We start from the raw sequence: 14030 nt of genomic DNA, 5'->3' as shown, positions 1-14030 counted from the left end.
AGTACTCAACAACACCAGCAAGATGACCTCACTTCTTGCTGGAAGTACTCAACAACACCAGCAAGATGACATCACTTCTTGCTGGAAGTACTCAACAACACCAGCAAGATGACATCACTTCTTGCTGGAAGTACTCAACAACACCAGCAAGATGACCTCACTTCTTGCTGGAAGTAATCAAGAACACCAGCAAGATGACATCACTTCTTGCAGGAAGTACTCAACAACACCAGCAAGATGACATCACTTCTTGCAGGAAGTACTCAACAACACCAGCAAGATGACATCACTTCTTGCTGGAAGTACTCAACAACACCAGCAAGATGACATCACTTCTTGCTGGAAGTACTCAACAACACCAGCAAGATGACCTCACTTCTTGCTGGAAGTACTCAACAACACCAGCAAGATGACATCACTTCTTGCTGGAAGTACTCAACAACACCAGCAAGATGACATCACTTCTTGCTGGAAGTACTCAACAACACCAGCAAGATGGCATCACTTCTTGCTGGAAGTACTCAACAACACCAGCAAGATGACCTCACTTCTTGCTGGAAGTACTCAACAACACCAGCAAGATGACATCACTTCTTGCTGGAAGTACTCAACAACACCAGCAAGATGACATCACTTCTTGCTGGAAGTACTCAACAACACCAGCAAGATGACATCACTTCTTGCTGGAAGTACTCAACAACACCAGCAAGATGACCTCACTTCTTGCTGGAAGTACTCAACAACACCAGCAAGATGACCTCACTTCTTGCTGGAAGTACTCAACAACACCAGCAAGATGACATCACTTCTTGCTGGAAGTACTCAACAACACCAGCAAGATGACATCACTTCTTGCTGGAAGTACTCAACAACACCACCAAGATGACCTCACTTCTTGCTGGAAGTAATCAAGAACACCAGCAAGATGACATCACTTCTTGCAGGAAGTACTCAACAACACCAGCAAGATGACATCACTTCTTGCAGGAAGTACTCAACAACACCAGCAAGATGACATCACTTCTTGCTGGAAGTACTCAACAACACCAGCAAGATGACATCACTTCTTGCTGGAAGTACTCAACAACACCAGCAAGATGACCTCACTTCTTGCTGGAAGTACTCAACAACACCAGCAAGATGACCTCACTTCTTGCTGGAAGTACTCAACAACACCAGCAAGATGACATCACTTCTTGCTGGAAGTACTCAACAACACCAGCAAGATGACATCACTTCTTGCTGGAAGTACTCAACAACACCAGCAAGATGACATCACTTCTTGCTGGAAGTACTCAACAACACCAGCAAGATGACATCACTTCTTGCTGGAAGTACTCAACAACACCAGCAAGATGACATCACTTCTTGCTGGAAGTACTCAACAACTCCAGCAAGATGACCTCACTTCTTGCTGGAAGTACTCAACAACACCAGCAAGATGACATCACTTCTTGCTGGAAGTACTCAACAACACCAGCAAGATGACATCACTTCTTGCTGGAAGTACTCAACAACACCAGCAAGATGACCTCACTTCTTGCTGGAAGTACTCAACAACACCAGCAAGATGACCTCACTTCTTGCTGGAAGTACTCAACAACACCAGCAAGATGACCTCACTTCTTGCTGGAAGTACTCAACAACACCAGCAAGATGACATCACTTCTTGCAGGAAGTACTCAACAACACCAGCAAGATGACATCACTTCTTGCTGGAAGTACTCAACAACACCAGCAAGATGACATCACTTCTTGCTGGAAGTAATCAACAACACCAGCAAGATGACCTCACTTCTTGCTGGAAGTACTCAACAACACCAGCAAGATGACCTCACTTCTTGCTGGAAGTACTCAACAACACCAGCAAGATGGCATCACTTCTTGCTGGAAGTACTCAACAACACCAGCAAGATGACATCAATTCTTGCTGCAAGTACTCAACAACACCAGCAAGATGACCTCACTTCTTGCTGGAAGTACTTAACAACACCAGCAAGATGGCATCACTTCTTGCTGGAAGTACTCAACAACACCAGCAAGATGGCATCACTTCTTGCTGGAAGTACTCAACAACACCAGCAAGATGACATCACTTCTTGCTGGAAGTACTCAACAACACCAGCAAGATGACATCACTTCTTGCAGGAAGTACTCAATAACACCAGCAAGATGACATCGCTTCTTGCTGGAAGTACTCAACAACACCAGCAAGATGACATCACTTCTTGCTGGAAGTAATCAACAACACCAGCAAGATGACCTCACTTCTTGCTGGAAGTACTCAACAACACCAGCAAGATGACCTCACTTCTTGCTGGAAGTACTCAACAACACCAGCAAGATGGCATCACTTCTTGCTGGAAGTACTCAACAACACCAGCAAGATGACATCAATTCTTGCTGGAAGTACTCAACAACACCAGCAAGATGACCTCACTTCTTGCTGGAAGTACTTAACAACACCAGCAAGATGGCATCACTTCTTGCTGGAAGTACTCAACAACACCAGCAAGATGGCATCACTTCTTGCTGGAAGTACTCAACAACACCAGCAAGATGACCTCACTTCTTGCTGGAAGTACTCAACAACACCAGCAAGATGACATCACTTCTTGCTGGAAGTACTCAACAACACCAGCAAGATGACATCACTTCTTGCTGGAAGTACTCAACAACACCAGCAAGATGGCATCACTTCTTGCTGGAAGTAATCAACAACACCAGCAAGATGGCATCACTTCTTGCTGGAAGTACTCAACAACACCAGCAAGATGACCTCACTTCTTGCTGGAAGTACTCAACAACACCAGCAAGATGACATCACTTCTTGCTGGAAGTACTCAACAACACCAGCAAGATGACATCACTTCTTGCTGGAAGTACTCAACAACACCAGCAAGATGACATCACTTCTTGCTGGAAGTACTCAACAACACCAGCAAGATGACATCACTTCTTGCTGGAAGTAATCAAGAACACCAGCAAGATGACATCACTTCTTACTGCAGATTTGCAACAAAAATTATTATTCCTGTGTTTCCTAAACTTTCAGGAAGACAGACAAAAATTTAGAGACACCTGACTACCACACCTGGCTAGCAGGGTGATAACAGTAACACAGTGTTACTACACCTGTCTAGCAGGGTGACAACAGTAACACAGTGTTACTACACCTGGCTAGCAGGGTGACAACAGTAACACAGTGTTACTACACCTGGCTAGCAGGGTGACAACAGTAACACAGTGTTACTACACCTGTCTAGGAGGGTGACAACAGTAACACAGTGTTACTACACCTGTCTAGCAGGGTGACAACAGTAACACAGTGTTACTACACCTGGCTAGCAGGGTGACAACAGTAACACAGTGTTACTACACCTGGCTAGCAGGGTGACAACAGTAACACAGTGTTACTACACCTGGCTAGCAGGGTGACAACAGTAACACAGTGTTACTACACCTGGCTAGCAGGGTGACAACAGTAACACAGTGTTACTACACCTGGCTAGGAGGGTGACAACAGTAACACAGTGTTACTACATATGCTTAGGAGGGTGATAACTCTAACACAGTGTTACTACACCTGGTTAGGAGGGTGATAACAGCAACACAGTGTTACTACACCTGGCTATAAGGGTGATAACAGTAACTCAGTGTTACTACACCTGGTTAGGAAGGTGAGAACAGTAACACAGTGTTACTACACCTGGCTAGGAGGGTGATAATAGTAACACAGTGTTACTACACCTGGCTAGGAGGGTGATAACAGTAACACAGTGTTACTACACCTGGCTAGGAGGGTGATAATAGTAACACAGTGTTACTACACCTGGCTAGGAGGGTGATAATAGTAACACAGTGTTACTACACCTGGCTAGGAGGGTGATAACAGTAACACAGTGTTACTACACCTGGCTAGGAGGGTGATAACAGTAACACAGTGTTACTACACCTGGCTAGGAGGGTGATAACAGTAACACAGTGTTACTACACCTGGCTAGGAGAGTGATAACAGTAACACAGTGTTACTACACCTGGCTAGGAGGGTAATAGCAGTAACACAGTATTACTACACCTGGCTAGGAGAGTGATAACAGTAACACAGTGTTACTGCACCTGGCTAGGAGGGTAATAACAGTAACAAAGTGTTACTACACCCGGCTAGGAGGGTGATAACAGTAACACAGTGTTACTACACCTGGCTAGGAGAGTGATAACAGTAACACAGTGTAACTACACCTGGCTATGAAGGTGAGAACAGTAACACAGTGTTACTACACCTGGCTAGGAAGGTGATAACAGTAACACAGTGTTACTCTACCTGGCTAGGAGGTTGATAAGATTAACTGTTACTACACTTGGCTAGGAGGTAATAAAAGTAACACAGTGTTACTACACCTGGCTAGGAGGGTGATAACAGTAACTGTTATTACACCTTGCTAGGAGGGTAATAACAGTAACACAGTGTTACAAGAGAGTTAATGAAATTCTGGCAAAAATAAACACAGTCTTCAGGGTTGTTGCACGAGACAGTGAACTCTGTATTGCACAATAGTCTTAATGGACTGAGAGTGTTGCTACGTGGACACAGCTCTCAGCACACCTCCAGAGTGTGTTGGTGGCACTGACCCTCTCTCAGCACACCTCCAGAGTGTGTTGGTGGCACTGACCCTCTCTCAGCACACCTCCAGAGTGTGTTGGTGGCACTGACCCTCTCTCAGCACACCTCCAGAGTGTGTTGGTGGCACTGAACCTCTCTCAGCACACCTCCAGAGTGTGTTGGTGGCACTGACCCTCTCTCAGCACACCTCCAGAGTGTGTTGGTGGCACTGACCCTCTCCCAGCACACCTCCAGAGTGTGTTGGTGGCACTAACCCTCTCTCAGCACACCTCCAGAGTGTGTTGGTGGCACTGACCCTCTCTCAGCACACCTCCAGAGTGTGTTGGTGGCACTGACCCTCTCTCAGCACACCTCCAGAGTGTGTTGGTGGCACTGACCCTCTCTCAGCACACCTCCAGAGTGTGTTGGTGGCACTGACCCTCCCTCAAAACACCTCCAGAGTGTGTTGGTGGCACTGACCCTCCCTCAGCACACCTCCAGAGTGTGTTGGTGGCACTGATCCTCCCTCAGCACACCTCCAGAGTGTGTTGGTGGCACTGACCCTCTCTCAGCACACCTCCAGAGTGTGTTGGTGGCACTGACCCTCTCTCAGCACACCTCCAGAGTGTGTTGGTGGCACTGACCCTCTCTCAGCACACCTACAGAGTGTGTTGGTGGCACTGACCCTCCCTCAGCACACCTCCAGAGTGTGTTGGTGGCACTGACCCTCTCTCAGCACACCTCCAGAGAGTGTTGGTGGCACTGACCCTCTCTCAGCACACATCCAGAGTGTATTGGTGGCACTGACCCTCTCTCAGCACACCTCCAGAGTGTGTTGGTGGCACTGACCCTCCCTCAGCACACCTCCAGAGTGTGTTGGTGGCACTGACCCTCTCTCAGCACACCTCCAGAGTGTGTTGGTGGCACTGACCCTCTCTCAGCACACCTCCAGAGTGTGTTGGTGGCACTGACCCTCTCTCAGCACACCTCCAGAGTGTGTTGGTGGCACTGACCCTCTCTCAGCACACCTCCAGAGTGTGTTGGTGGCACTGACCCTCCCTCAGCACACCTCCAGAGTGTGTTGGTGGCACTGACCCTCTCTCAGCACACCTCCAGAGTGTGTTGGTGGCATTGACCCTCTCTCAGCACACCTCCAGAGTGTGTTGGTGGCACTGACCCTCCCTCAGCACACCTCCAGATTGTGTTGGTGGCACTGACCCTCTCTCAGCACACCTCCAGATTGTGTTGGTGGCACTGACCCTCCCTCAGCACACCTCCAGAGCGTGTTGGTGGCAATGACCCTCCCTCAGCACACCTCCAGAGTGTGTTGGTGGCACTGACCCTCCCTCAAAACACCTCCAGAGTGTGCTGGTGGCACTGACCCTCCCTCAGCACACCTCCAGAGTGTGTTGGTGGCACTGACCCTCCCTCAGAACACCTCCAGAGTGTGTTGGTGGCACTGATCCTCCCTCAGCACACCTCCAGAGTGTGTTGGTGGCACTGACTCTCCCTCAGAACACCTCCAGAGTGTGTTGGTGGCACTGACCCTCCCTGAGCACACCTCCAGAGTGTGCTGGTGGCACTGATCCTCCCTCAGCACACCTCCAGAGTGTGTTGGTGGCACTGACTCTCCCTCAGAACACCTCCAGAGTGTGTTGGTGGCACTGACCCTTCCTGAGCACACCTCCAGAGTGCGCTGGTGGCACTGACCCTCCCTCAGCACACCTCCAGAGTGTGTTGGTGGCACTGACCCTCCCTCAAAACACCTCCAGAGTGTGTTGGTGGCACTGACCTTCCCTCAGAACACCTCCAGAGTGTGTTGGTACTGAACCTCCCTCAGCACACCTCCAGAGTGTGTTGGTACTTAACCTCCCTCAGAACACCTCCAGAGTGTGTTGGTACTGAACCTCCCTCAGCACACCTCCAGAGTGTGTTTGTACTGAACCTCCCTCAGCAGACCTCCAGAGTGTGTTGTTACTGAACCTCCCTCAGCAGACCTCCAGAGTGTGTTGGTACTTAACCTCCCTCAGCACACCTCCAGAGTGTGTTGGTACTTAACCTCCCTCAGCACACCTCAGGAGTGTGTTGGTACTTAACCTCCCTCAGCACACCTCCAGAGTGTGTTGGTACTTAACCTCCCTCAGCACACCTCCAGAGTGTGTTGGTACTTAACCTCCCTCAGAACACCTCCAGAGTGTGTTGGTACTTAACCTCCCTCAGCAGACCTCCAGAGTGTGTTGGTACTTAACCTCCCTCAGAACACCTCCAGAGTGTGTTGGTACTTAACCTCCCTCAGAACACCTCCAGAGTGTGTTGGTACTGAACCTCCCTCAGCACACCTCCAGAGTGTGTTGGTACTGAACCTCCCTCAGCACACCTCCAGAGTGTGTTGGTACTGAACCTCCCTCAGCACACCTCCAGAGTGTGTTGGTACTGAACCTCCCTCAGCACACCTCCAGAGTGTGTTGTTACTGAACCTCCCTCAGCAGACCTCCAGAGTGTGTTGGTACTGAACCTCCCTCAGCAGACCTCCAGAGTGTGCTAGTGGCACTGGTCTTCCCTTACTAAGTAGTAAGTTGACATTAACTGGTTGTAATTACAGTGAACCACATGTCTGGTTCTTTAAGGTCAGCTACGACCTTGTTGTGTTATAAAGGTTGACAACACAAAGAGTTAACTTGTGTTAGTGGAGATCACTCTCCTGACTGTTATCTGACACCCACTGTTAACTAGCTCCCACTCTTATCTGACATCCACTATTAATTAGCTCTCAATGTTAACTGAAACCCACTGTTAACTAGCACCTGCTGTTATCTAACACTCACTGCTAACTAGCTTCCACTGTTATCTAACACCCACTGTTAAGTAGAACCCACTGTTAACTAGCTCCCACTGTTATCTAACACCCGCTGTTAATTAGCTCCCACTGTTAACTGACACCCACTGTTAACTAGCTCCCACTGTTAACTAGCTCACATTGTTATCTGACACCCACTGTTAACTAGCACAAACTGTTAAGTGACACCTACTGTTAGCTAGCATCCACTGTTAACTAGCACAAACTGTTAAGTGACACCTACTGTTAGCTAGCATCCACTTTTATCTAGCACACACTGTTAAATAAAACCTACTGTTAACTACCACTCACTGTTAACTAGCTCCTACTGTTATCTGACACCCACTTTTAACTAGCACCCACTATTAACTGGCACTATTAACTAGCACACAGTTAAATAGCACACTAACTAGCACAGTGTTAACTTGAACACACTGTTAACTAGTATACACAGGGTTAACCAACACACATAGTATTAACTAACATACACAGTGTTAACTAACACACACACACAGTGTTAACTAACACACAGTGTTAACTAGCACACACAGTGTTAACTAACACACAGTGTTAACTAACACACAGTGTTAACTAACACACACAGTGTTAACTAGCACACACAGTGTTAATTAACACACAGTGTTAACTAACACACACAGTGTTAACTAGCACACACAGTGTTAACTAGCAAACACAGTGTTAACTAACACACACAGTGTTAACTAACACACACAGTGTTAACTATCACACAGTGTTAACTATTACATACAGTGTTAACTAACACACACAGTGTAAACTATCACACACATTGTTAACATACACAGTGTTAACTAACACACACAGTGTTAACTATAACACAGTGTTAACTATTACACACAGTGTTAACTAACACACACAGTGTTAACTAACACACAGTGTTAACTAACACACACAGTGTTAACTAGCACACACAGTGTTAACTAACACAAACAGTGTTAACACACAGTGTTAACTAACAAAGTGTTAATTATCACACACAGTGTTAACTATCACACACAGTGTTAACTAACACACACAGTATACAACTACATATATAACGTCTTCTCCAGTTGTAGTAAAGAACGTTGGGTTACCAACTGTTAAGCGACAAGTGTTTCCTGCACCCGCATCTTCCCGCTGCCAGACGTAAGTCGAAGATTAATCTAATCTGATCACTAAGAGTTAACCAGACATAAGTCTAAATTTACATCAGCTTGACCTAACTTAGAAAAACTAATATTAATATAGGTCCTTGTTTGGAGCGTGCAAAAACTGACGTACTCTAATACACTGGTAAAGGATCTTCCTACTTATAATAATAATAATAATAATAATTTTATTATTATTATTATTATTATTATTATTATTATTATTAATCTTTATTTCAAGACGTACATGGTACAACTTATACAGACCATAGCTGACATCAGCGACATAATATATAAAAAGCTTTGGTTATGCAGGGCGTTTCTAGCCACTTACGGAGGTTAATTTTGTTCCCAGGATGCGACCCACACCAGTCGGCTAACACCCAGGTACCTACTTTGCTGCTAAGTGAACAGGGACAGCAGGGGCAGTGACAGTAGGAAACACTTGGAAGACGAATTGTACTACTGATCCTTGGCAGGGAGAGCTGGCGATCATGTCTTATTAAGCTGTCATAAGCTTGACCCTGAGCGCAGATTGTTAGTTCCTTGTTGCATTAACTCCCTGAAGATCAGCTTTAATTAACCTTATCAAATTATCTTTAACCGATGATACACAATATTAATTATATATATATATATATATATATATATATATATATATATATATATATATATATATATATATATATATATATATATATATGTATGTATGTATATGTTTCAGAGTGGGTAGGGGATGTGTAGATCAGGTGTTTACATTTAAGCATATATGTGAACAGTATTTAGATAAAGGAAGGGAAGTATTTAATGCATTTATGGATTTAGAAAAGGTATATGATAGAGTGGATAGAGGAGCAATGTGGCAGATGTTGCAAGTGTATGGGATGGGTGGTAAGTTACTAAATGTTGTAAAGAGTTTTTATGAGGATAGTGAGGCTCAGGTTAGGGTGTGTAGAAGAGAGGGAGACTACTTCCCAGTAAAGGTGGGTCTTAGACAGGGATGTGTAATGTCACCATGGTTGTTTAATATATTTATAGATGGGGTTGTAAAGGAAGTAAATGCTCTCCTATCCTGAGCGCCTGGTTCCACCTCAGCTCTAATTCCTGAGCGTCTGGTTCCACCTCAGCTCTAATTCCTGAGCGTCTGGTTCCACCTCAGCTCTAATTCCTGAGCGTCTGGTTCCACCTCAGCTCTAATTCCTGAGCGTCTGGTTCCACCTCAGCTCTAATTCCTGAGCGTCTGGTTCCACCTCAGCTCTCCTATCCTGAGCGCCTGGTTCCACCTCAGGTCTCCTATCCTGAGCGTCTGGTTCCACCTCAGCTCTCCTATCCTGAGCGTCTGGTTCCACCTCAGCTCTCCTATCCTGAGCGACTGGTTCCACCTCAGCTCTCCTATCCTGAGCGTCTGGGTCCACCTCAGCTCTCCTATCCTAAGCGTCTGGTTCCACCTCAGCTCTCCTATCTTGAGCGACTGGTTCCACCTCAGCTCTCCTATCTTGAGCGTCTGGTTCCACCTCAGCTCTCCTATCCTGAGCGTCTGGTTCCACCTCAGCTCTCCTATCCTGAGCGTCTGGTTCCACCTCAGCTCTCCTATGCTGAGCGTCTGGTTCCACCTCAGCTCTCCTATCCTGAGCGCCTGGTTCCACCTCAGCTCTCCTATCCTGAGCGTCTGGTTCCACCTCAGCTGTCCTATCCTGAGCGTCTGGTTCCACCTCAGCTCTCCTATCCTGAGTGCTTGGTTCCACCTCAGCTCTCCTATCCTGAGCGTCTGGTTCCACCTCAGCTCTCCTATCCTGAGCGTCTGGTTCCACCTCAGCTCTCCTATCATGAGCGCCTGGTTCCACCTCAGCTCTCCTATCCTGAGCGTCTGGTTCCACCTCAGCTCTCCTATCATGAGCGCCTGGTTCCACCTCAGCTCTCCTATCCTGAGCGTCTGGTTCCACCTCAGCTCTCCTATCCTGAGCGCCTGGTTCCACCTCAGCTCTCCTATCCTGAGCGCCTGGTTCCACCTCAGCTCTCCTATCCTGAGCGCCTGGTTCCACCTCAGCTCTCCTATCCTGAGCGCCTGGTTCCACCTCAGCTCTCCTATCCTGAGCGTCTGGTTTCACCTCAACTCTCCTATTCTGAGCGCCTGGTTCCACCTCAGCTCTCCTATCCTGAGCGTCTGGTTCCACCTCAGCTCTCCTATCCTGAGCGTCTGGTTTCACCTCAACTCTCCTATCCTGAGCGTCTGGTTCCACCTCAGCTCTCCTATCCTGAGCGCCTGGTTCCACCTCAGCTCTCCTATCCTGAGCGTCTGGTTCCACCTCAGCTCTCCTATCCTGAGCGCCTGGTTCCACCTCAGCTCTCCTATCCTGAGCGCCTGGTTCCACCTCAGCTCTCCTATCCTGAGCGCCTGGTTCCACCTCAGCTCTCCTATCCTGAGCGTCTGGTTCCACCTCAGCTCTCCTATCCTGAGCGCCTGGTTCCACCTCAGCTCTCCTATCCTGAGCGTCTGGTTTCACCTCAACTCTCCTATTCTGAGCGTCTGGTTCCACCTCAGCTCTCCTATCCTGAGCGCCTGGTTCTACCTCAGCTCTCCTATCCTGAGCGCCTGGTTCCACCTCAGCTCTCCTATCCTGAGCGTCTGGTTCCACCTCAGCTCTCCTATCCTGAGCGTCTGGTTCCACCTCAGCTCTCCTATCCTGAGCGCCTGGTTCTACCTCAGCTCTCCTATCCTGAGCGTCTGGTTCCACCTCAGCTCTCCTATCCTGATCGCCTGGTTCCACCTCAGCTCTCCTATCCTGAGCGCCTGGTTCCACCTCAGCTCTCCTATCCTGAGCGCCTCGTTCCACCTCAGCTCTCCTATCCTGAGTGCCTGGTTCCACCTCAGCTCTCCTATCCTGAGCGCCTGGTTCCACCTCAGTTCTCCTATCCTGAGTGCCTGGTTCCACCTCAGCTCTCCTATCCTGAGCACCTGGTTCCACCTCAGCTCTCCTATCCTGAGCGCATGGTTCCACCTCAGCTCTCCTATCATGAGCGCCTGGTTCCACCTCAGCTCTCCTATCATGAGCGCATGGTTCCACCTCAGCTCTCCTATCCTGAGTGCTTGGTTCCACCTCAGCTCTCCTATCCTGAGCGTCTGGTTCCACCTCAGCTCTCCTATCCTGAGCGTCTGGTTCCACCTCAGCTCTCCTATCCTGAGCACCTGGTTCCACCTCAGCTCTCCTATCCTGAGCACCTGGTTCCACCTCAGCTCTCCTATCCTGAGCGCTTGGTTCCACCTCAGCTTTCCTATCCTGAGCGCTTGGTTCCACCTCAGCTCTCCTATCCTGAGCGCCTGGTTCCACCTCAGCTCTCCTATCCTGAGCGCCTGGTTCTACCTCAGCTCTCCTATCCTGAGCGCCTGGTTCCACCTCAGCTCTCCTATCCTGAGCGCCTGGTTCTACCTCAACTCTCCTATCCTGAGCGTCTGGTTCCACCTCAGCTCTCCTATCCTGAGCACCTGGTTCCACCTCAGCTCTCCTATCCTGAGCACCTGGTTCTACCTCAGCTCTCCTATCCTGAGCGCCTGATTCCACCTCAGCTCTCCTATTCTGAGCGCCTGGTTCCACCTCAGCTCTCCTAGCCTGAGTACCTGGTTCCACCTCAGCTCTCCTATCCTGAGCGCTTGGTTCCACCACAGCTCTCCTATCCTGAGTGTCTGGTTCCACCTCAGCTCTCCTATCCTGAGCACCTGGTTCCACCTCAGCTCTCCTATCCTGAGCGCTTGGTTCCACCTCAGCTCTCCTATCATGAGCGCCTGGTTCCACCTCAGCTCTCCTATCCTGAGCGCCTGGTTCCACCTCAGCTCTCCTATCCTGAGCGCCTGGTTCCACCTCAGCTCTCCTATCCTGAGCGCCTGGTTCCACCTCAGCTCTCCTATCCTGAGCGCCTGGTTCCACCTCAGCTCTCCTATCCTGAGCGCCTGGTTCCACCTCAGCTCTCCTATCCTGAGCGCCTGGTTCCACCTCAGCTCTCTCTTCTATATCTTTATCCTCCAGCTCTTCAGATATTTTTGTCAGGCTCCTCCGGAAATTGCTTGACATCTAGGAAATAGAATTCCAAAACTCCCCTTACATCTGTCAAATTTTCCATCTCACTGGGACAAGTCCACAATCACCTTTCCCATTTAAGGTTATTGTTCGTGGCTGTAAGTTATTAAGTTATTCCCACAAGATCCACTGACCTTCTTGTTCCCCATTCTGACAGTAATTGTTGATAAATAGTTCAGAAAACCGACTAGATGGTGTATAAGACATTATTACAACTCATGAAATCGTAATAAGATGGTTGTAAGGAAACCAGGGAACGGGTGGAGCTCGAATTCACGGCAAGTGAATAATAAAATTCCAGGCCAGTGCGTTAACCACTGGTCCAGCTGGTTACATAATATTCAACCAGCTAGGTATATTTATATATTATAGGAAAGTGTATAAATATGGCCTAGAGTTTTACGACTCACTTGCCGTGAGTTCGATCCCTACCCGTACCATAGTTTACTTGGGTATCTTTATTGTGGAAACGTTTTGCCAACCAGTGACTTCCTTAGTGTATTCTTCTCTGTATTGGACTGAGGAAGCCACTGACTGGCGGAACGTTTCCACAATAAATATACCCAAGTGTTGTACCACAGTCTCAGTCATCTTTCCTACACTGGGATGTTTGTTGTTACTGTGTATAATGTTCCTGTATCTCGTCAAACTTTGTCATGCTCAAGCGTGCGTCTGCTTGACCTTGTCATGTGCAGGAGAGTGTCTGCTTGACCTTGTCATGTGCAAGCGTGCGTCTGCTTGACCTTGTCATGTGCAGGAGAGTGTCTGTTTGACCTTGTCATGTGCAGGCGAGTGTCTGCATGACCTTGTCATGTGCAGGAGAGTGTCTGCTTGACCTTGTCATGTGCAGGCGAATGTCTGCTTGACCTTGTCATGTGCAGGCGAGTGTATGCATGACCTTGTCATGTGCAGGCGAGTGTCTGCATGACCTTGTCATGCGCAGGCGAGTGTCTGCATGACCTTGTCATGTGCAGGCGAGTGTCTGCTTGACCTTGTCATGTGCAGGCGAGTGTCTGCTAGACCTTGTCATGTGCAGGCGAGTGTCTGCATGACCTTGTCATGTGCAGGAGAGTGTCTGCTTGACCTTGTCATGTGCAGGCGAATGTCTGCTTGACCTTGTCATGTGCAGGCGAGTGTATGCATGACCTTGTCATGTGCAGGCGCTTGTCATGTGCAGGCGAGTGTCTGCTTGACCTTGTCATGTGCAGGCGAGTGTCTGCTTGACCTTGTCATGTGCAGGCGAGTGTCTGCATGACCTTGTCATGTGCAGGCGAGTGTCTGCATGACCTTGTCATGTGCAGGCGAGTGTCTGCTTGACCTTGTCATGTGCAGGCGAGTGTCTGCATGACCTT

This window comes from Cherax quadricarinatus, chromosome 23, assembly GCF_038502225.1.
Source record: "Cherax quadricarinatus isolate ZL_2023a chromosome 23, ASM3850222v1, whole genome shotgun sequence".
Classification (NCBI taxonomy): domain Eukaryota; kingdom Metazoa; phylum Arthropoda; class Malacostraca; order Decapoda; family Parastacidae; genus Cherax; species Cherax quadricarinatus.
Note: the sequence above shows the minus strand (reverse complement) of the source record.